This window comes from Pseudophryne corroboree, chromosome 5, assembly GCF_028390025.1.
Source record: "Pseudophryne corroboree isolate aPseCor3 chromosome 5, aPseCor3.hap2, whole genome shotgun sequence".
Lineage (NCBI taxonomy): Eukaryota > Metazoa > Chordata > Amphibia > Anura > Myobatrachidae > Pseudophryne > Pseudophryne corroboree.
Window position 1 is genome coordinate 423,037,791 of NC_086448.1, and position 21,308 is coordinate 423,059,098.

Consider the following 21,308-nt stretch of genomic DNA (forward strand, 5'->3'; position numbering starts at 1 on the left):
GCCCCTGTGTCTACCAGGACCTAGCCCGGCTGTCTTTGATGGCGTGGCTCTTGAAGCTTCCGTCTTAAGGGCTAAAGGGTTTTCTGAGGCGGTCATTCAAACTATGTTGCGGGCCCGGAAACCGTCTTCGGCTCGGATTTACTATAGGGTCTGGCATTCTTACTTTGTTTGGTGCGCATCTAACGATTATGACGCTTCCAAGTTTAGTATAGCCAAGTTGTTGGCCTTTCTTCAGTAGGGCCTGGACTTAGGCCTGCGTCTGGCCTCCCTCAAGGTTCAAATATCTGCCTTGTCGGTGTGGTTTCAGAGAAAAATTACGACCATACCTGATGTGCATACCTTTATTCAGGGTGTGTTGCGTATCCAACCTCCCTATGTCCCGCCTGTGGCTCCTTGGGACTTGTCGGTGGTTTTGGAGGCGTTACAAGAGTCTCTGTTTGAACCTCTTGGTTCAGCTGATCTTAAGTGGCTTTGCCTTAAGGTGGTCTTTCTGCTGGCTATTGCCTCTGTTAGAAGAGTGTCTGATTTGGGTGCCTTGTCCTGTAGTTCCCCATATCTGATATTTCACCGTGACCGGGCGGTTCTTAGGACTTTTCCCGGATATTCACCTAAGGTGGTTTCTTCGTTCCACCTTAACCAGGAGATTGTGGTTCCGGCACTTTTTTCTCCTGATCTGTCTCCCAAAGAGCGGTCTTTGGATGTAGTATGGGCTCTCCATATCTATGTGAAGAGAACTGCTTCTATTAGGAAATCTGATTCTCTCTTTGTGCTGCTTGGATTTCACAAATGGGGCTGGCCTGCTCATAAGCAAACTTTGGCCAGATGGATTAGAATGGTGATTGCACATGCTTATGTGAGGGCTGGCCTCTCGGCTCCTGCTCACATTACGGCCCATTCTACTCGGTCTGTGGGACCTTCTTGGGCGGCCCGCCGTGGTGCGACCCTTGAACAATTGTGCAAGGCGGCTACGTGGTCCTCAGTGAACACGTTCATAAGGTTCTTTGCCTTCGATACTGCCTCTTCCCAGTATCCTTCCTTTGGATGCAGGGTTCTTGTGCCCGCTACAGTGCGTCCCCTCCCATAAGGAACTGCTTTAGGACATCCCCTATGTCTATCCTTGTGTAGCCCAGTGTACCCCGCAGCAGAAAACGAGTTTTATGGTAAGAACTTACCTTTGTTAAAACTCTTTCTGCGATGTGCACTGGGCTCCACAAGGCGCCCACCCTGACGCACTTAGCTTCTTTGGGTTGGTATGGCATTAGCCGCTGACACTTCTCCTGTCGTGAGAGTGTGGTGTATGTGGCTACTAACCGTTGTCGTCTCTCTTCCTGCTACTGCATTGGACTGGTTAACTAAAAACTGAGCTCCTGTGCAGGGAGGTGGGGTTATAGAGGAGGCGGCGCTATGCATTCTGGGAACAGTCAAAGCTTTTCAGCCTGTTGGTGCCTCGGATCAAGATCCTACTCTACACCCCCTTTGTGTATCCTTGTGGAGCCCAGTGTACCTCGCAGAAAGAGTTTTAACAAAGGTAAGTTCTTACCATAAAACTCGTTTGTAGATGGAAAGACAAGTTGGAAAGTTGGTTAATTGTATGGTTGCAAGAAAGTTGGTCTAGTCAATCTTTAGACAGTGAAAGCAAAAATGTCCTGATTAGTGGCCTTGGATTTACATCAAAGGTATCTTTAATTGGACCTGTCCCAAAGTATGATCTTTGCTGATGTTTGAAGCTGTTAGACTACTCTACATATATTGGAGCGCAAATTTCAAGCAACACCCTCCCCTCCCGCCACCATCCACCCACACCCCCACCCAGCCACCAACTACTAAGCCACACAATAAGATCTGTGGCTTACGAGGCAGCAGCAGCGCCTCCCCCCCCCCCCCCACCTTGGGAGGATGGCTGATATTGGGGGGGGGGGGGGGGGAGAGAACGGGATGGCTGATATTTTTGGAGGGGGGGGGGGGAGAGAACGGGATGGCTGATATTTTGGGGGAAGGGGGATGGCTTATATTATGGGGGGATGACTGATATTGGGGGAGGGGCATGCGCACAGCGTCTATTCAATGGAGACAGAGCAGAGGGGGCATATCAGCAGCTCACAGAGCGCTCCACATGCCCTCTCAGTGACGAAAAACGTGGGCCGGGATCAGCAATCCCTGCACCAACACATGGCCACACCACTTTTGAATAGCCCACGCCCCCTTTCAACCACGGCCGCACGCGCTGCACACGCACATAACTAAAGTGTCCCTCTTCACTGTAGTGCAATGTTGGGAGGTATGCCACAATTACATACACAAATCACACACACACCCAACACACTTTCTTACAGACACACTCACACCCACCCACACCCCTCTCCTACACACCACACACACCGTAAGGCCATCCCACACCCACCATAACCCCATACCTGCCACTCACACACCACAAATACAACACCCATCCAGCTTCTCCCCACCCAAGAAACCCCCCCAAAAATTTACCTAATGGCCACACCTTCCATGCACACACCCCTACCCCCCAAGAAAAACAGACCCACCATCCTCCACCCATCCATCACATATCAACACACTCTACCCATGCACACCTCCAACTCCATCCCCCTAACACCAACAACCACAACTCCATCACACACTGAACGTCCTGTCACCACCCCCATCCCTCACCCCTACACCAATACATATAGAGGCACCCACCCACCCGCACCCTATTCCGCAAGCACCATACATCACTATCCAAAACTTTTTCTTCACCTACACACACAACCACTTACCCCTCCAAAATAACACTCCACCACCCACATTCCCTTCCACACCCTCTACAATCCTGCACAACACCACTCTACCCCTATTACACACCCACCTCCCTCTCTAAACAGCCCATGGATTCTGTCAAACCATCACCACAACAATTAGCCCACAACTGGACCCGTCTCACAAACAAGCACCCACATGCCAATTCCTACTCCCCCCCCCCCCCCCCCACACACACACACACACACCCCAACCTCCCATCCACACACCGCAATACCCTGCACAAAGCACCCTATGCAGAACAGCCATGCCACCTTCCAACAAACTCACCCTACAACACACACATACAACTCCACCAACTACTACACCTACTAACCCCTCAACCACCTCTCACCCCTAGCCCAACTCATACATTGCCCAGACCACATACAATGTCCAACCACACTCAGCCCAGCCCAACACACACCCCCACCCCACACCCCATTTTCTATACAGCACGCACAATCTATGTACCCCTTCCACAATAAACTAAACAACATACATCCACTAGGACGTTAGAGAAAATAAGAATTTGCTCACCGGTAATTCTATTTCTCGTAGTCCGTAGTGGATGCTGGGCGCCCGTCCCAAGTGCGGACTTTCTGCAATACGTGTATATAGTTATTGCTTAACAAAGGGTTATGGTTATGTAGCATCGGTTGAGTGATGCTCAGTTGTTGTTCATACTGTTAACTGGGTAAGTTTATCACAAGTTGTACAGTGTGATTGGTGTGGCTGGTATGAGTCTTACCCTGGATTCCAAAATCCTTTCCTTGTAATGTCAGCTCTTCCGGGCACAGTTTCCTTAACTGAGGTCTGGAGGAGGGGCATAGAGGGAGGAGCCAGTGCACACCAGATAGTACTGAATCTTTCTTTAGAGTGCCCAGTCTCCCGCGGAGCCAGTCTATTCCCCATGGTCCTTACGGAGTCCCCAGCATCCACTACGGACTACGAGAAATAGAATTACCGGTGAGTAAATTCTTATTTTCGGACAGTGTTTTACGGGAGTGATTAGTAAAACACTGCCGAACTTAACACAATGAATCCCGGCCGGATCTGTGAGATCCGTGCAGGGCTTCATTGTGTACCTTAAAAAAACAGTGTTTAAAGAGTTAAAAATCAGGAAAAAAAATGCGTGGGGGGCCCCCTCCTAAGCGGTTCCGGTATGAATGGTCGACAGTCATTAGGTCGACCACTATTGGTCGACATTGACATGGTCGACATGGACACATGGTCGACACATGAAAATGGTCGACATATGAAAAGGTCGACATGAGTTTTTTAACTTTTTTGGTGTCGTGTTTTGCGTAAAGTGACTGGGAACCCCAATTAGTGCACCGCGTCCCCTCGCATGGCTCGCTTCGCTCGCCATGCTTCGGGCATGGTGCCTTCGCTCCGCTACCGCTTCGCTCGGCACACTTTACTGTTCCAATCGTAGTCCATGTGGATCGTAAAGTATGGAAAAGTTCCCCTAAAGAAAAAAAAGTTAAAAAACTCATGTTGACCTTTTCATATGTCGACCTTTCATGTGTCGACCATTTTCATGTGTCGACCATGTGTCCATGTTGACCCATGTCAATGTCGACCAATAGTGGTCGACCTAATGACTGTCGACCATAACATGGTCGACCATGTGAACGGATACCCTCCTAAGCATTACCAGCCTCGGGCTCTTTGAGACGGTCCTGGTTGTAAAAATATGGGGGGGAAATTGACAGGGGTTCCCCCATATTTTAACAACCAGCACCGGGCTCTGCGCCTGGTCCTGGTGCCAAAAATAAGGGGGACAAAAAGCGTAGGGGTCCCCCGTATTTTTACCACCAGCACCGGGCTCCACTAGTCAGCGAGATAATGCCACAGCCGGGGGACACTTTTATATTGGTCCCTGCGGCCCTGGCATTAAATCACAAACTAGTCACCCCTGGCCGTGGCACCCTGGAGGAGTGTTGACCCCTCAAATCTAGGGGGTCCCCCCCTCCAGCCAACCAAGGGCCAGGGGTGAAGCCCGAGGCTGTCCCCCCCCCCCCCCCCCCCCCCATTCAAGGGCGACGGGTGGGTGGCTGATAGCCTTCTGTGTAAAAATAAGAATATTGTTTTTTGTAGCAGTACTACAAGTCCCAGCAAGCCTCCCCGCAAGCTGGTACTTGGAGAACCACAAGTACCAGCATGCGGGGGGGAAACGGGCCCGCTGGTACCTGTAGTTCCACTAAAAACAAAATACCCAATTAAAAACAATACACACACACACCGTGATAGTATAACTTTATTACATACATGCACACCTACATACACACATACTTACCTATGTTGACACGAAGAGTCGGTCTCCTTCTCCACGTAGAATCCATGGGGTACCTGTAAATAAAATTATACTCACAACAATCCAGTGTAGATCGGTTCTCTTCTGTTTGTAATCCACGTACTTGGCAAAATAAAAAAACGAAAAACCCAGACCACGCACTGAAAAGGGTCCCATGTTTACACATGGGACCCTTTACCCCGACTGGCGGGACCCCCGTGACTGCTGTCAAAGAGGGTCCCTTCAGCCAATCAGGGAGCGCCACGTCATGGCACTCTCCTGATTGGCTGTGCGCGCCTGAGCTTTCAGTCAGGCTGCGCACTGTAGAGATACAATGTAGCGCATAGGCGCTCCATTGTATCCAATGGTGGGAACTTTGCGGTCTGCGGTAGACCACGAGGTTAAGTGGGGCCAACCACAAGAGTGACCCCATGGTCATAGTCGTTTCACGAGCCCCCCATGTTCAATCCTAATTTCTCTTACGTCCTAGAGGATGCTGGGGTCCACATTAGTACCATGGGGTATAGACAGGTCCACCAGGAGCCATTGGCACTTTAAGAGTTTGAGAGTGTGGGCTGGCTCCTCCCTCAATGCCCCTCCTACCAGACTCAATCTAGAAAATGTGCCCGGAGGAGGCGGTCACAGCTAGTGGAGCCCTACAGAGCTTTTCTGGAAAAGTTTTTTATTTTTAGAGTTTATTATTTTACAGGGAGGCTGCTGGCAACACATTCCCTGCAGCGAGGGACTAAGGTGGGGAGCAGTGTCCGCCCTGTGGTGTCTGAGCCACTGTCTCCGCTGTCTGGACACTGAGCTCCAGAGGGGTCAGATCGTTCTCCGCCACAGAGGACCGCTCGCCCCAGCAGCATACCGCCAACCCCTTACAGAGCTGAAGAAGTGGTGAGTGAGACACCGACCCCCTGGCAAGCGCGGGGGGGGGGGGGCGGTGTGAAGATGGCGGTAGTGGGGAGGGAGCGCAGTATTAACTGCGCTCCTGGGAAGGCTCAGTGGGGGGGGGGGGGGAGGCTGTATTGCAACTGTGTGTCCTGTTAAGGTGCACAGTCAGTGCTGATGAGGGGTCTCCCTTTGATAAAAGCGCTGTGTGTGTGGGTTGGCTTCAATCTCTGTGTCTCTCTTGCCATTCTTGGGGGGGTAACTCTGTCTGCCCTCACCTGTGTGTGTGTGTGTGTGTGTGTGTGTGTGTATATAGAGTGTTTGGTGGTCTACTTTAGCTATGTCCAGGGATACTGTGTCATATGCAGCAGAGGATTTGTCTTCCCAGGATGATCCCATTCCATGTAATCAGGATAGCACTGGTTTAGCACAGATACCAGCAAGGGAGCCTGAGTGATTTTCCTCTATCAAATCGTGGATTTCTCAGATTTTTGACAGGGTTGCAAGTAATGAATCTGCAACCCAGGTATTACAGAACTCTATGGCAGTATGGCTGGTTTCTGGTACCTCAGGATGCTCCGCTATATACCCCCACAAACGTGCGCTTGTGCTTGTCACAGAAGATGACACGGAAACCGGTACTGACACCACAGACGGTGATGGGGATGTGTCACGGGGGTCCGCATCTCTTGCAAAAGGGGTGCAATGGTTGATAGAGGCTATCAGGGATGTGTTGAATATTAATGATACCACACCTGAGCAGGTTGAGGAGGCCTTTTTCACTGGAAATAAAAAAGCCTCGCTAACCTTCCCTGCGTCAAAGGAATTGAATGCTATATTTGAAAATTCCAGATCCCTAAACGGGTACAAGGGGCGTTTTCCTTTCCCTGAGAAGGAAACATGGGAAAACCTGCCGATTGTTGACGCATCTGTGTCCAGACTCTCAAAGAAGGTGGTTTTACCTGTTCCAGGATCTACCGCCTTTAAAGGAGCCGGCTGATCGGAAAATTGATAACACACTTAAATCAATGTACACTGCTTCAGGGGCCATATTATATCCCACTATTGCTAGTGCATGGATTGCAAAGGCTATAGTACAGTGGTCGGCTATCTTACTTGATGATTTGGATATGATGGATAAGGATGATGTTGCATTATTTTTACGCAACGTACATGATTCAGCAGGTTTTATGGTAGAAGCCATGAAAGACCTAGGTTCCATGGCTGCGGAAATATTTTCCATGTCTTTCAGCTCGTTGGGGACTGTGGCTGCGCCAGTGGTCGGCTGACGCAGAATCCAGAGAAAGTGTGGAGTCCCTACCCTATACTGGCCAGGCTCTCTTTGGGGAAATCTCTAGACGCGTGGATTTCCACGGCTACGGCGGGTAAGTCTCCGTTTCTTCCCTCAGCAGCACCTGCTCCGAAGAAATCCTTCTCTTCATCTGCAACACAGTCCTTTAGGCCTAACAAGCCTAGAAAGGCCAGACCGTCCAATGCCTTCTTTAAGGGAGGTCGAGTTAAGATCAAGAAACCTACCGCTGCAGGTTCCCAGGAACAAAAGCCTGCTTCAAGACCAAGGTCCTCCGCATGACGGTGGACCGCACGGCCTGGAGATGGGGCCAGTGGGAGCGAGACTCGGACAATTCAGTCACGTCTGGGTATCGTCCGGCCGGGGTCCCTGGGTGATAGATATTGTATCCCAGGGATACAGGCTGGAATTTTCAAAGTCTCCCTCCTCATCGTTTTTTCAAATCAGGCTTGCCAGCTCTGTTGTCAGACAGCACTGTATTACAAGAAGCTGTCCAAAAGCTGGTGGGGGCACAGGTCATTGTGCCAGTTCTTCCTCCTGCGCAGGCCACAGGTTACTATTCGAACCTTTTCTTGGTACCGAAACCGGATGGTTCGGTCAGGCCCATTCTGAACCTAAAATCATTGAACCCCTTTCTTAAGGAGTTCAAGTTCAAGATGGAGTCTCTCAGGGCGGTGATATCACTGGAAGAAGGGGAATTCCTGGTATCCCTGGATATCAAGGATGCGTACCTCCACATTCCAATATGGCTGCTGCATCAGGCTTATCTCTGTTGCACATTGCTGGACCATCATTTCCAGTTCCAGGCCCTGCCATTCTGCCTCTCCACAGCACCCCAAGGGTCTTTACCAAGGTGATGGCAGAGATGATGGTACTCCTCCGCAAACAAAGGGTGCACATCATTCTATATCTGGACGATCTGCTGATAAAGGCATCGTCGAAGGAGAAGCTGCTGCATTCCATTGTTCTCATAACACGGCTCCTCAAGAGTCATGGTTGGATTCTGAACCTTCCAAAGTTGTATTTGGAACCAACCCAGAGGTTGTCCTTTCTAGGAATGATCCTGGACACGGAAGTGCAGAAGGTGTTTCTTCCGCAGGAAAAGGCGTTGGTAATCCAGACCATGGACCGGGATGTCCTGAAGCCAGCCCGGGTGTCTGTTCATCAATGCATTCGCCTGTTGGGAAAGATGGTGGCCTCTTACGAGGCTCTCCAGTACGGGAGGTTCCACGTTCGGACTTTCCAACTAGATCTTCTGGACAAGTGGTCGGGATCTCATCTCCACGTGCACCAGAGAAATCGTCTATCGCCAAAGGCCAGGATTTCGCTCCTCTGGTGCTTACAGTTATAAAGAGTAACTTTCCAAGGACGGTGGTCAAGCCTGCAAGCCGGCCTGCCCATTAACATCCTGGAACTAAGAGCCGTCTACAACGGTCTTCAGGCTGCCCCTCTTCTAAGAAATCAGGCCATTCAAGTGCAGTCGGACAACGTAACAGTGGCTTACGTAAACCGACAGGGCGGAACGAAGAGCAGAGCGGCAATGTCAGAGGTGACAAGAATACTCCTCTGAACAGAAAAACACGCGTTGGCGCTGTCAGCCATCTTCATTCCGGGAGTAGACAACTGGGAAGCAGACTTCCTCCGCAGACACGATCTCCATCCAGGGGAGTGGGCTCTCTATCCAGAGGTATTCAAGGAAATAACAGCGCTTTGGGGATTACCCGAAATAGACATGATGGCCTCTCGTCTCAACAAGAAGCTTCTGCGTTGTTCTTCCAGGTGGAGGGACCCACAAGCAGTGGCTGTGGACACCCTGGTGTCTCCGTGATTGTTCCAGTCAGTGTACGTGTTTCCACAACTCCTCATCCCAAGAATCCTAAAGCTCATAAGGAGAACAAGAGTTCGAGCGAACCTCATTGCTCCAGACTGGCCAAGAAGGGCTTGGTACGCGGACCTTCTGTATCTACTGCAAGAAGAACCGATGCCTCTTCCTCTTCGGGAGGACCTGCTGCAAGACTTACCGCAGCTACGTTTGACGGCATGGAAGTTAAGCGCCCGATTCTTGCTCAGAAGGGCATTCCGAAGAAGGTCATTCCTACCCTGATACAGGCTAGGAAAGGGGTAACGTCTAAACATTACCATCGTATTTGGAAGAAATATGTCTCTTGGTATGAATCCAAGAAGTTTCCTACGGTGGAGTTTCATCTCGGACGTTTTCTCTTCTTCCTTCAGGCAGGTGTGGACATGGGCCTGAGGTTGGGATCTGTGAAGGTCCAGATTTTGGCCCTCTCCATCTTCTTCCAGAAACAATTGGCTGCCCTCCCTGAGTTTCAGACTTTTTTGAAGGGAGTTCTGCACATCCAACCTCCTACGGCGCCTTGGGACCATAACGTGGTGCTGCAGTTCCTCCAGTCGGATTGGTTTGAGCCTGTACAGGAGGTTGAGGTCAAACTTCTTACATGGAAGGCGGTCACATTGTTGGCCTTAGCTTCTGCTGGATGCGTGTCCGAATTGGGGGCTTTATCCTGTAAAAGCCCTTACTTGACCTTCCACGAAGATAGAGGTGAGCTCCGGACACGTCAGCAGTGTCTTCCGAATGTTGTGTTGGCATTTCATATCAACCAACCTATTGTGGTGCCAGTGGCTACTGACTCCTCAATCACATCAAAGTCCTCGGGTGTTGTAAGGGCTCTGAAGATATTTGTGAAGAGAACTTCTCGTCACAGAAAGTGAGACTCTCTGTTTGTCCTATATGATCCCAAGAAAATTGGGTGTCCTGCTTCTAAGCAGACTATTTCTCGCTGGATTCAGTTCACTATCCAGCATGCTTATTCAATGGCAGGACTGCCCTGTTCAAGATCTGTTAAGGCCCACTCTACTCGTAAGGTGGAGTCTTCCTGGTCGGCTTCCCGGGTGTCTCAGCAGTGCAACTTTGCCGAGCTGCAACTTGGTCTGGGTCGAACACGTTTGCAAAGTTTTACAAGTTCGATACTTTGACTGAATTTCAGATCATCAGAGGCCAATCCGTTCTGCAGGAGCCTCCGCGCTCTACCTCCCATTCTGGGAGCTTTGGTACATCCCCATGGTACTAATGTGGACCCCAGCATCCTCTAGGACGTAATAGAAAATAGGATTTTAGTTACCTACCAGTAAATCCTTTTCTCGTACTCTGTAGAGGATGCTGGGCGCCCGCCCAGCGCTTTGATTTCCTGCAACCGTTATCTGGTTCAGTACTACATTGTTTAGTTATGTACTGCATTGTTACTTGGTAGGTAATGTTTCAGCAGTTGCTGAATGTTTCAAGCTTGTTAGCTTGATGTGCCTTGTATGTGTGAGCTGGTATGAATCTCGCCACTATCTGTGTTAAATCCTTCTCTCGAAGATGTCCGTCTCCTCGGGCACAGTTTCTAGACTGAGTCTGGTAGGAGGGGTATAGGTGGAGGAGCCAGCCCACACTCTCAAACTCTTTAGTGCCAATGGCTCCTTGTGGCCCCGTCTATACCCCATGGTATTAATGTGGACCCCAGCATCCTCTACGGACTACGAGAAAAGGATTTACCGGTAGGTAACCAAAATCCTATTTTTCTCCCCACTATTAATCTTTATGCACAGAAGCCAAAAGGTACCACTCTTCGTTCCTTTCAGCCTCAAGGGAAAGCAAAAGGTCAGGCATACCCGAGACAATCTTGTGCTCCCAAAACCACAAAGCCCAAGGCCAAACAATCCTGGGCAGCCCGTGAGTCTGTTCAAAACATGACAAGCCTGCTGCATGACGGGGTGGGCCTCACTCTGGCGGATCCCAGTGTGGGAGGCCGACTTCTACAGTGTGCCCAGGTCTGGTTAAATACCACTTCAGATGCATGGGTACTGGAAGTTGTCTCTCACGGTACGCTGTCTCGTTCAAGAGACATCCCCCTTGCCAGTTCTGCACTACGGCTCACCCATCGAATCTGTTGACTGAGCAAGCTCTAGAAATTGTGGTGAGTTCTCTCCTGAGTCCAGGAGTCGGTGAGCCGGTACCTCAGTCCCAGAGCGGCAGAGGTTATTACTTGACCCTGTTTCTGGTCCTGAAACCCAAAGGGTCCTTCTGGGCTATACTAAATCTCAAATCACTGAACAAGTTTGTGAGAGTGCCCAGGTTTCGTATGGAAACACTGCGCTCCATTGCATTGGCTATGGAACCCGGAGTTTATATGGTATGCCTGGATATACAGGATGCATATCTGCATATTCCTATTGCGTGTCGTATCAGCAGTTCCTGCTGTTTGCTATTGGCGACCTTCACTACCAATTCCAGATTCTGCCATTTGGACTGGCTTACGACTCCTCGGCTCTTTACCAAGATCATGGCCGTGATAACGGCCCATCTTCGTCGCCAGGAAGTCAGAATTCTGCCGTATTTGGATGAACTGCTGATTCTGGCAATCTCCCACAAAGTCCTCTTCAGTCATCTGCAACTGACTGTAACCTTCCTGCAAGCCCACGGGTGGCTTTTAAATTGGAAGATGGCCTTGCTGTTCCCAGCTCAGAGCATGGTGCACCTGGGGGCACTCCTGGACACGCACAGTCAGACTCTGTTTCTGTCTCCAGAAAAAGTCCTGAAGCTTCAGGACAGAATAAGACACTTCATTTGTCGCCCCAGAGTGTCAATACACTCGGCGATGCAAGTTCTTGGCCTGATTGTGTTGACCTTCGACATGGTAGAGTATGCTCAATTTCATTCCCGCCCACTACAGAGGTTAATGCTTTCCAAGTAGGACAGCCTGCCTCATCGGATCAGATCTCACATGATTTCTCTCACGCCAGAGGTTCGTCTGTCGCTGACCTGGTGGCTCCAGGACCACCAATTAAGCAGGCGCCGTCCATTCTGGATCCCCGAGTTGGTCCTGCTGACAATGGACGCCAGGCTGAGGGGATGGGGAGCGGTGTTGGAGGAACACTCCATTTCAGGTTCGCTGGACCAAGGAGGAACTAATCCTCCTGATGAGCATCCTAGAGCTGAGGGCTCATCTCTCGCACTGCCTCTAGTACAGAACAGGCCTGTTCAAGTAAAATCAGACAATGCCACCACGGTGGCATACATAAACTATCAAGGCGGCACTCGAAGCCGCATGGCAATGATGGAAGTGTAAAAAATCCTTAGTTGGGCGAAACGCCATCTGCCAGCAATATCGTCAGTGTTCATTCTGATGGACCTGAACTGGGAAGTGGACTTCCTCAGTCGCTAGTACGTACACGCAGGAGAGTAGACTCTTCATCCAGAAGTCTTTCAATTCCTAGTGGACAGATGGAGCTTACCAGATGTAGACCTCACGACGTCTCGACACAATCACAAGATTCCGGTCTTTGGATCAAGAACCAGGGATCCTCAAGCAGCATTCATGGACGCACTGGCGGTTCCATGGAACTTTCGCTGCCCTACGTGTTCCCTCCAGTGTCTCTCCTGCCCAGGGTACTACGGAAGTTCAAACAAGAAGGATTACTACTTTTAGTCGCTCCAGCGTGGCCTCGGTGGCATTGGTACTTAGAACCGCAGGTTTCCCCTTCTACTTCCTCAGTTTCCAGACGTCCTCGTACAGGGCTCTTGTCTCTACACAGGCCTGGCCATCTGGCTTTGATTTGGCTCTTGAAGCATCACTCCTGAGAGCCAAAGGAGTCTCTGAGCCGGTTATCCAAACTATGTTGAAGGTCCGCAAACCGGCATCTGTCCGGATTTATTACAGGGTCTGGAATTCTTACTTCACCTGTTGTGCTGATAAGATTTATGATGCATACAGATTCTGAACTTCGAGAATTCTGGGTTTTCTGCAAAGAGGCCTAGACTTAGGTCTTCGTCTGGCCTCCATTAATGTTCACATGTCTGCCTTGTCGTGTGGTTTCAGAGAAATATTGCGTCTATACCTGATGTTCATACGTTCACTCAGGGTGTCCTGCGGATTCAGCCTCCCTATGTCCCTCTTGTGGCTCCATGGGATTTGGCTGTTGTTCTAAATTAAATCACAACAAGAAAAAATGACTGCTGTAAGCGCCAAAACGGGGAGAGATTATATTACTGAACCCTCATTCGCTGCTGTGAAGGTAATGTGTATACCTTTATAAGTACAAGAGAAAAAAAGAGAAAACCTAAGCGCTCGAGGGGGCAGAATAATTAAAATGAATGGAGAGCTGAGATATACTATGATGAATAATATATGATAAAATATTTAATGAATTAAATAATAAAATTAGTCAACACAAATATAAACATAGGTAATTGAACATATAATTAAATTTAAAAGATGATAATGTGATATTACACTGAGTTACTGCAGCTTTGTAAATATGCAGCTTAAACACTTATCAGGTGCCAGTCATTAGAGCTGAGAGGCTGTGATAATACAGGTTGAGTATCCCATATCCAAATATTCCGAAATACGGAATATTCCGAAATACGGACTTTTTTGAGTGAGACTGAAATAGTGAAATCTTTGTTTTCTGTGGCTCAATGTACTCAAACTTTGTTTAATACACAAAGTTATTAAAAATATTGTATTAAATGACCTTCAGGCTGTGTGTATAAGGTGTATATGAAACATAAATGAATTGTGTGAATGTACACACACTTTGTTTAATGCACAAAGTTATTAAAAATATTGGCTAAAATGACCTTCAGGCTGTGTGTATAAGGTGTATATGAAACATAAATGCATTATGTGCTTAGACTTCGGTCCCATCGCCATGATATCTCATTATGGTATGCAATTATTCCAAAATACGGAAAAATCCGATATCCAAAATACCTCTGGTCCCAAGCATTTTGGATAAGGGATACTCAACCTGTATACTAATGGGCATACTCACTGAAAAGCTGAGCTGAATACAGTGTCTGTTGGAAACTGTAGCAAGTGTACCGTATATACTCGAGTATAAGCCGACTTTTTCAGCACTTTTTTTTGTGCTGAAAAAGCCACCTCGGCTTTCGAGTCAGTGGCAGTGCAGTGTGAAGGAGGGACACGGAGCGCACAGCGCGCGCCTCTCCTGTGTCCCTCCTGCATCTCCGGCGGCAGCGGCGGATTTATTAAAAGAAGTACCCGTTCGTGACCTCTGATCACGAACCGGCACTTCCTTTAATAGACCCGCCGCGGCCGCCGGAGATGCAGGAGGGACACAGGAGAGGCGCGCGCTGTGCGCTCCGTGTCCCTCCTTCAGAAGACAGCGCGGGATCGACGGAGGGGTAAGTAACCGGTACTGGGAGAGCATATTTGGCACTTGGGGAGGGGGCATATGTGGCAGCATGAGGGGCATATGTGGCAGCATGAGGGGCATATGTGGCAGCATGAGGGCATATCTGGCAGCATGAGGGCATATCTGGCACTGTGGAGCATATCTGGCAGCATGAGGGCATATCTGGCACTGTGGGGCATATGTGGCAGCATGAGGGGCATATCTGGCAGCATGAGGGCATATCTGGCACATCTGGCACTGTGGGGCATATTTGGCAGCATGAGGGCATATCTGGCACATCAGGCACTGTGGGGTATATCTGACACTGTGGGGGCATATCTGGCAGTATGAGGGCATATCTGGCACTGAGGGCTGTGTACGGCTAGAGCTGCATTTCCCACCCTAGGCTTATACTCGAGTCAATAAGTTTTCCCAGGTTTTTGTGGTAGAATTAGGTGCCTCGGCTTATATTCGGGTCGACTTATACTCGAGTATATACGGTATATGCAGAGATGTAAAGAGATTACAAAGTATCTCAGCAAAGTTACTTTGTATGGATTGTACCTGATAGGCAATACAATGGCGGTGCTCCCAATGCAATTGCTGGATAGTGATGATTGATCCACTGAGGCTGGTGTCTGCTGCGGCGTTAATGAATGAATAGCAGGTATTTTGTTACCGCTCCCGTGGGTTAGTGAACCAGAGCGTCCTCGGGTAAAGTCCAATGTGGTGCCCACTCCTGTGTGTCTTGGGGAGGGTAAGACCTGTGGCAAGCTTGCCGGAGTACGCCGTGGAACAGAGCCTAAGTCCGCTTCTCAATGGGATGGAGCAGCCGTTTCGGTATTGATGAAGCGTGTGGCAGAGGCTGTAGAAGCTGTGCGTTCAGCCCAGTATGGCGGGGGGAGGAGTTCTGATGTGTTTTGTCACAGATCACACTTTGTCATGTCGTCCACCTTTTTTGATATTTCACCTTGACCAGGCAGTTCTACGAACTTGTCCCGGTTATTTACCTAAGGTGGTGTCATCTTTTCACCTTAACCAAGAGATTGTGGTTCTGGCCTTTATCTCTTCTGATTTGTCTTCCAAAGAACGTTCTTTGGATGTGGTGTGGGCTCTCCGAATCTATTTGGATGTTACTGCCTCTATGAGGAGGTCAGATGCCCGTTTTGTCCTGTTTGGTTTCCACAAATGTGGCTGGCCTGCGAATTGGCAAACCTTGGCCAGATGGATTGGAATGGTGATTGCACTAACTTATGCGCAGGCTGGACTCCCTTTTCCTGCTGCTATTAAAGCCCATTCTACCCGGTCTGTTGGACCTTCTTGGGCGGCCCGCCGTTGCGCGTCCGCAGAAGAATTGTGCAAGGCGGCTACGTGGTCCTCAGAGAACACGTTTTTTAGATTCTATGCCTTTGATACCTTCGCCTCCCAGGATGCTTCCTTTGGACGCCGGATTCTCACATCCGCTAAGGCGCATAACCTCCCTTGAGGAACTGCTTTAGGACATCCCCAATGTTTCCTTGTGGAAACCAATGTAACCTGCTGCAGAAAATGAAAGTTATGGTAGACTTACTATTGTTAAATCTCTTTCTGCGAGGTACATTGAGTTCCACAGGGCGCCCACCCTGACTTACCTAGCTTCTTTGGGTTGTGTGGCATTAGCCGCTGGTACCTTCTCCTGTCGTGAGAATGTAGTTCTATGTGACTAACATCTTCTTTCTCTCTTGCCTGCTCCTGCATTGGACTGTAAATAAAACTGAGCTATCAGTGACTTGAGGCAGGTTTATAGAGGAGGCCTCAGTGCATCCTGGGACAGCCTAAATCTTTAGCCTGTTGGTGCCTTTGGATCAAGATCCACTCTACACCCCGATGCTTCCCTGTGGAACCCAATGTACCGCGCTGAAAGAGAATTAACAATGGTATGTCTACCATAACTCTCCTTATCATATATATATATATATATATATATATATATATATATATATATATATATATATATATAACAAAATGACAGCACTCTATGTCCTATAACACTGAATTCTGGTGCAGGGTCCTGGTAATTGATAAAAACACTCACTTCTTCCACATTAGAAAAAAGAATTAGACCAGCACTCACGTTTAGTAGGTGAAAGAAAAAAAAGGGTTTTATTCCGGACAAGCCATCTGGATATAACCCATTGCTACAGTCCGCCTGACAGCCGTTTCAACGCTCAATGGTTTTCATCAGGGGCAGCTGTCACTCTGTCCGGAGTCTCTTTAAATAGCAGAGAGGGCGCCGGAAATTTTGAACAGGAAGCCTGTCACCTGGAGGCAGCGCGTCATAGCTGCTGCCTGATTGGCTTCTCCCGTGCACGTGGGTTGTGTTGCTATAATAAACAAACCCGGCTCTCTCCTTAGCAACCCGCTCCGGCAGCGCGACATCCGTGTAGTGCAGGCAAATCTGTATTAGCGTGCAGCGGCAAACAGGTGAAGTTGCTGCTGTCTGTGTCCCCAGCCAGAGGCATGCCTGTAGAGTAGTCAACCCCACAGTGCGCCGACAGCATGGAGATTCGACAGCCCAAAATTATACAAACCATATAACACAAGTGAGCAAACTGTACTGGCTTGCACAGCAATGGTATCATAACACTCAGGGAATATTAATATCTAAATGCAGCACAAAATCGTTGCACTGATGGAATATAACCATGGTTAATAACACCATAGGTAATGCACCACAGATACTATACAGGGCTAACATGAAAGGCAAATGCGAGCGCCGTGTGATGTCAAGGACAAAAAGGGGATAACATAATCATCACCTGTAGGACAAAATTTGTCCGTTGGTACAATACCCGGTATTCCCATGCCGTCTCCAAGCATGGTACTAAATGGGCCCAACACTGCTTAATTGCCAAGATCGGACGGGATCGGATGGTTTCCAGTGTGGTATGATTGTATCAAACAGATGTGCCCATATATATATATATATCCCGATGTGTCAGTATCATCCCTCGTCTCTCAACCATATCACATCATAGTCCTGTATAATAATGTACAGGAAAAGACACCAAATCCTACTGGTCTTTCCAACATAAAGCAGATTGCATGGACATTTCAGAACATAGACTACAAATTTACTGTTGCAGTCAAGTCTTTGTTTAATCACCTCTGACCCTTCTGCAATACCATCTGCTCTACAATCTATGAGTCAACGCTTCCTCGACCGTGGATATTCAAAGGAGGAGATTGATTTGGCACTCACAAAAATTGGCCAAATAAGGAGAGAGGAACTCCTATTTAGTAAAGATGCTTCTCTCAACAAAGATAACGACAGGTTTAACTTTGTCAGCATGTATACCACTGCTTCTAGATTCATTCGCAACAAGATTCATGAACATTGGCACAGATCCAAGTCTGGCAAAGCCATCCCGCAACCACCTCGATTCGCATATAAACGAGGACCCAATCTGAAAGATATGCTTGTTGTAACAGATTTTTCCAAGAGAAAAAAGAATACACCCTCTCACTGGTTGACTATTAAAACAGGGGTTCATAAATGCACAGGTTGTCCAAACTGTCCATTCTTGCTACTTGGCAATCGGTTTATTAACCCTCAGGATAACAAGACATATACTATTAAACAAAGACTTGACTGCAACAGTAAATTTGTAGTCTATGTGCTGAAATGTCCATGCAATCTGCTTTGTTGGAAAGACCAGTAGGATTTGGTGTCTTTTCCTGTACATTATTATACAGGACTATGATGTGATATGGTTGAGAGACGAGGGATGATACTGACACATCGGGATATATATATATGGGCACATCTGTTTGATACAATCATACCACACTGGAAACCATCCGATCCCGTCCGATCTTGGCAATTAAGCACAGTGTTGGGCCCAGTTAGTACCATGCTTGGAGACGGCATGGGAATACCGGGTATTGTACCAAGGGACAAATTTTGTCCTACAGGTGATGATTGTTATCCCCTTTTTGTCCTTGACATCACACGGCGCTCGCATTTGCCTTTCACGTTAGCCTTGTATAGTATCTGTGGTGCATTACCTATGGTGTTATTAACCATGGTTATATTCCACCAGTGCAACGATTTTGTGCTGCATTTAGATATTAATATTCCCTGAGTGTTATGATACCATTGCTGTGCAAGCCAGTACAGTTTGCTCACTTGTGTTATATGTTTTATGGTTTGTATAATTTTGGGCTGTCGAATCTCCATGCTGTCGGCGCACTGTGGGGTTGACTACTCTACAGGCATGCCTCTGGCTGGGCACACAGACAGCAGCAACTTTACCTGTTTGCCGCTGCACGCTAATACAGATCTGCCTGCACTACACGGATGTCGCGCTGCCGGAGCGGGTTGCTAAGGAGAGAGCCGGGTTTGTTTATTATAGCAACACAACCCACGTGCACGGAAGAAGCCAATCAGGCAGCAGCTATGACGCGCTGCCTCCAGGTGACGGGCTTCCTGTTCAAAATTTCCGGCGCCCTCTCTGCTATTTAAAGAGACTCCGGACAGAGTGACAGCTGCCCCTGATGAAAACCATTGAGCGTTGAAACGGCTGTCGGGCGGACTGTAGCAGTGGGTTATATCCAGATGGCTTGTCAGGAATAAAACCCTTTTTCTTTCACCTACTAAACGTGAGTGCTGGTCTAATTTTTTTTTCTATTGTGGAAGAAGTGAGTGTTTTTGTATTTGTATTTATATTTTTATATATATATATATATATATATATATATATATGCACAATGAAGCAGCACTCCAGGACTTAATTCAATTAAACGGGTCCAGTCTCCCGATTTTGATGTGCACATCAAAATCGGGAGACTGCCCGTTTATTTGAATTAAGTCCTGGGGGTATATTTACAAAGATTCGTGTTTTGGCCGTTTTGAAGGGTGTTTGAACTCGAATGGTATCGGGTGCATTTTGCTGCAACTTTTTGAATCCTGATACGATCATTCACTAAGCTGCCGAGTTTTGCACAATCGTTTTTTCCGATGTCGATGTGATTCGTAATATCAGGCAGTGTTTTACGGGAGTGATGAGTAAAACACTGCCTATCAAAACACAAGGAATCCCGGCCGGATCTGTGAGATCCGTGCAGGGCTTCATTGTATACCTTAAAAAGTTGATTAAAGTCTTAAAAAATCTGAAAAAAATTGCGTGGGGTCCCCCCTCCTAAGCACAACCAGCCTCGGGCTCTTTGAGCCGGTCCTGGTTGAAAAAATATGGTGAAAAAAATGACAGGGGTTCCCCCATATTTAATCAACCAGCACCGGGCTCTGCGCCTGGTCCTGGTTCCAAAAATACGGGGGACAAAAAGCATAGGGGTCCCCCGTATTTTTGAGACCTGCAACAGGGAAAGGGGTATTATTCCACGCTGTTTGTGGTACCGAAGCCGGATGGCTCGGTGAGACCTATTTTAAATCTAAAATCTTTGAACACTTACATACAGAGGTTCAAATTCAAGATGGAGTCACTCAGAGCGGTGATCGCGAACCTGGAAGAAGGGGATTATATGGTGTCTCTGGACATCAAGGATGCTTACCTCCATGTCCCAATTTACCCTTCTCACCAAGGGTACCTCAGGTTTGTGGTACAGAACTGCCACTATCAGTTTCAGACGCTGCTGTTTGGATTGTCCACGGCACCCCGGGTCTTTACCAAAGTAATGGCCGAAATGATGATACTCCTTCGAAGGAAGGGATTTTTAATTATCCCTTACTTGGACGATCTCCTGATAAGGGCAAGATCCAAGGAACAGTTGGTAGTCGGAGTAGCACTATCTCAAGTAGTGCTGCGGCAGCACGGTTGGATTCTCAATATCCCAAAATCGCAGCTGATCCCGACGACACGTCTTCTATTCCTAGGGATGATCCTGGACACAGTCCAGAAAAAGGTGTTTCTCCCGGAAGAGAAAGCCAGAGCGTTATCCGAGCTAGTCAGAAACCTCCTAAAACCAGGCCAAGTATCAGTGCACCAATGCACAAGGGTCCTGGGAAAAATGGTAGCTTCCTACGAAGCAATCCCATTCGGCAGATTCCACGCAAGAACATTCCAGTGGGACCTGCTGGACAAATGGTCCGGATCGCATCTTCAGATGCATCAGCGGATAACCCTGTCCCCAAGGACAAGGGTGTCTCTCCTGTGGTGGTTGCAGAGTGCTCATCTTCTAGAGGGCCGCAGATTCGGCATTCAGGACTGGGTCCTGGTGACCACGGATGCCAGCCTGCGATGCTGGGGAGCAGTCACACAGGGAAAAAACTTCCAGGGCTTGTGGTCAAGCCTGGAGACATCACTTCACATAAATATCCTGGAGTTAAGAGCCATTTACAATGCTCTAAGCCAAGCAAGACCTCTGCTTCAAGGTCAGCCGGTGCTGATCCAGTCGGACAACATCACGGCAGTCGCCCACGTAAACAGACAGGGCGGCACAAGAAGCAGGAGGGCAATGGCAGAAGCTGCAAGGATTCTTCGCTGGGCGGAAAATCATGTGATAGCACTGTCGGCAGTGTTCATTCCGGGAGTGGACAACTGGGAAGCAGACTTCCTCAGCAGGCACGACCTCCACCCGGGAGACTGGGGACTTCACCCAGAAGTCTTCCACATGATGGTAAACCGTTGGGAAAAACCAAAGGTGGACATGATGGCGTCCCGCCTCAACAAAAAACTGGACAGGTATTGCGCCAGGTCAAGGGACCCTCAAGCAATAGCTGTGGACGCTCTGGTAACACCGTGGGTGTACCAGTCAGTGTATGTGTTCCCTCCTCTGCCTCTCATACCCAAGGTGCTGAGAATTATACGGCGG

At 48.6% G+C, this 21,308-nt stretch overlaps 1 protein-coding gene and 2 pseudogenes across 1 annotated transcript in view; 2 read left to right on the forward strand and 1 right to left on the reverse strand.

Annotated features, from left to right (window-relative positions):
- Window positions 1-21,308, forward strand: part of GALNT4 (polypeptide N-acetylgalactosaminyltransferase 4) — a 297,723-nt gene that overhangs the window by 144,315 nt on the left and 132,100 nt on the right. The window lies entirely within an intron of this gene.
- LOC134929839 (5S ribosomal RNA) lies at window positions 17,318-17,437 on the reverse strand (annotated as a pseudogene).
- LOC134930228 (5S ribosomal RNA) lies at window positions 18,310-18,431 on the forward strand (annotated as a pseudogene).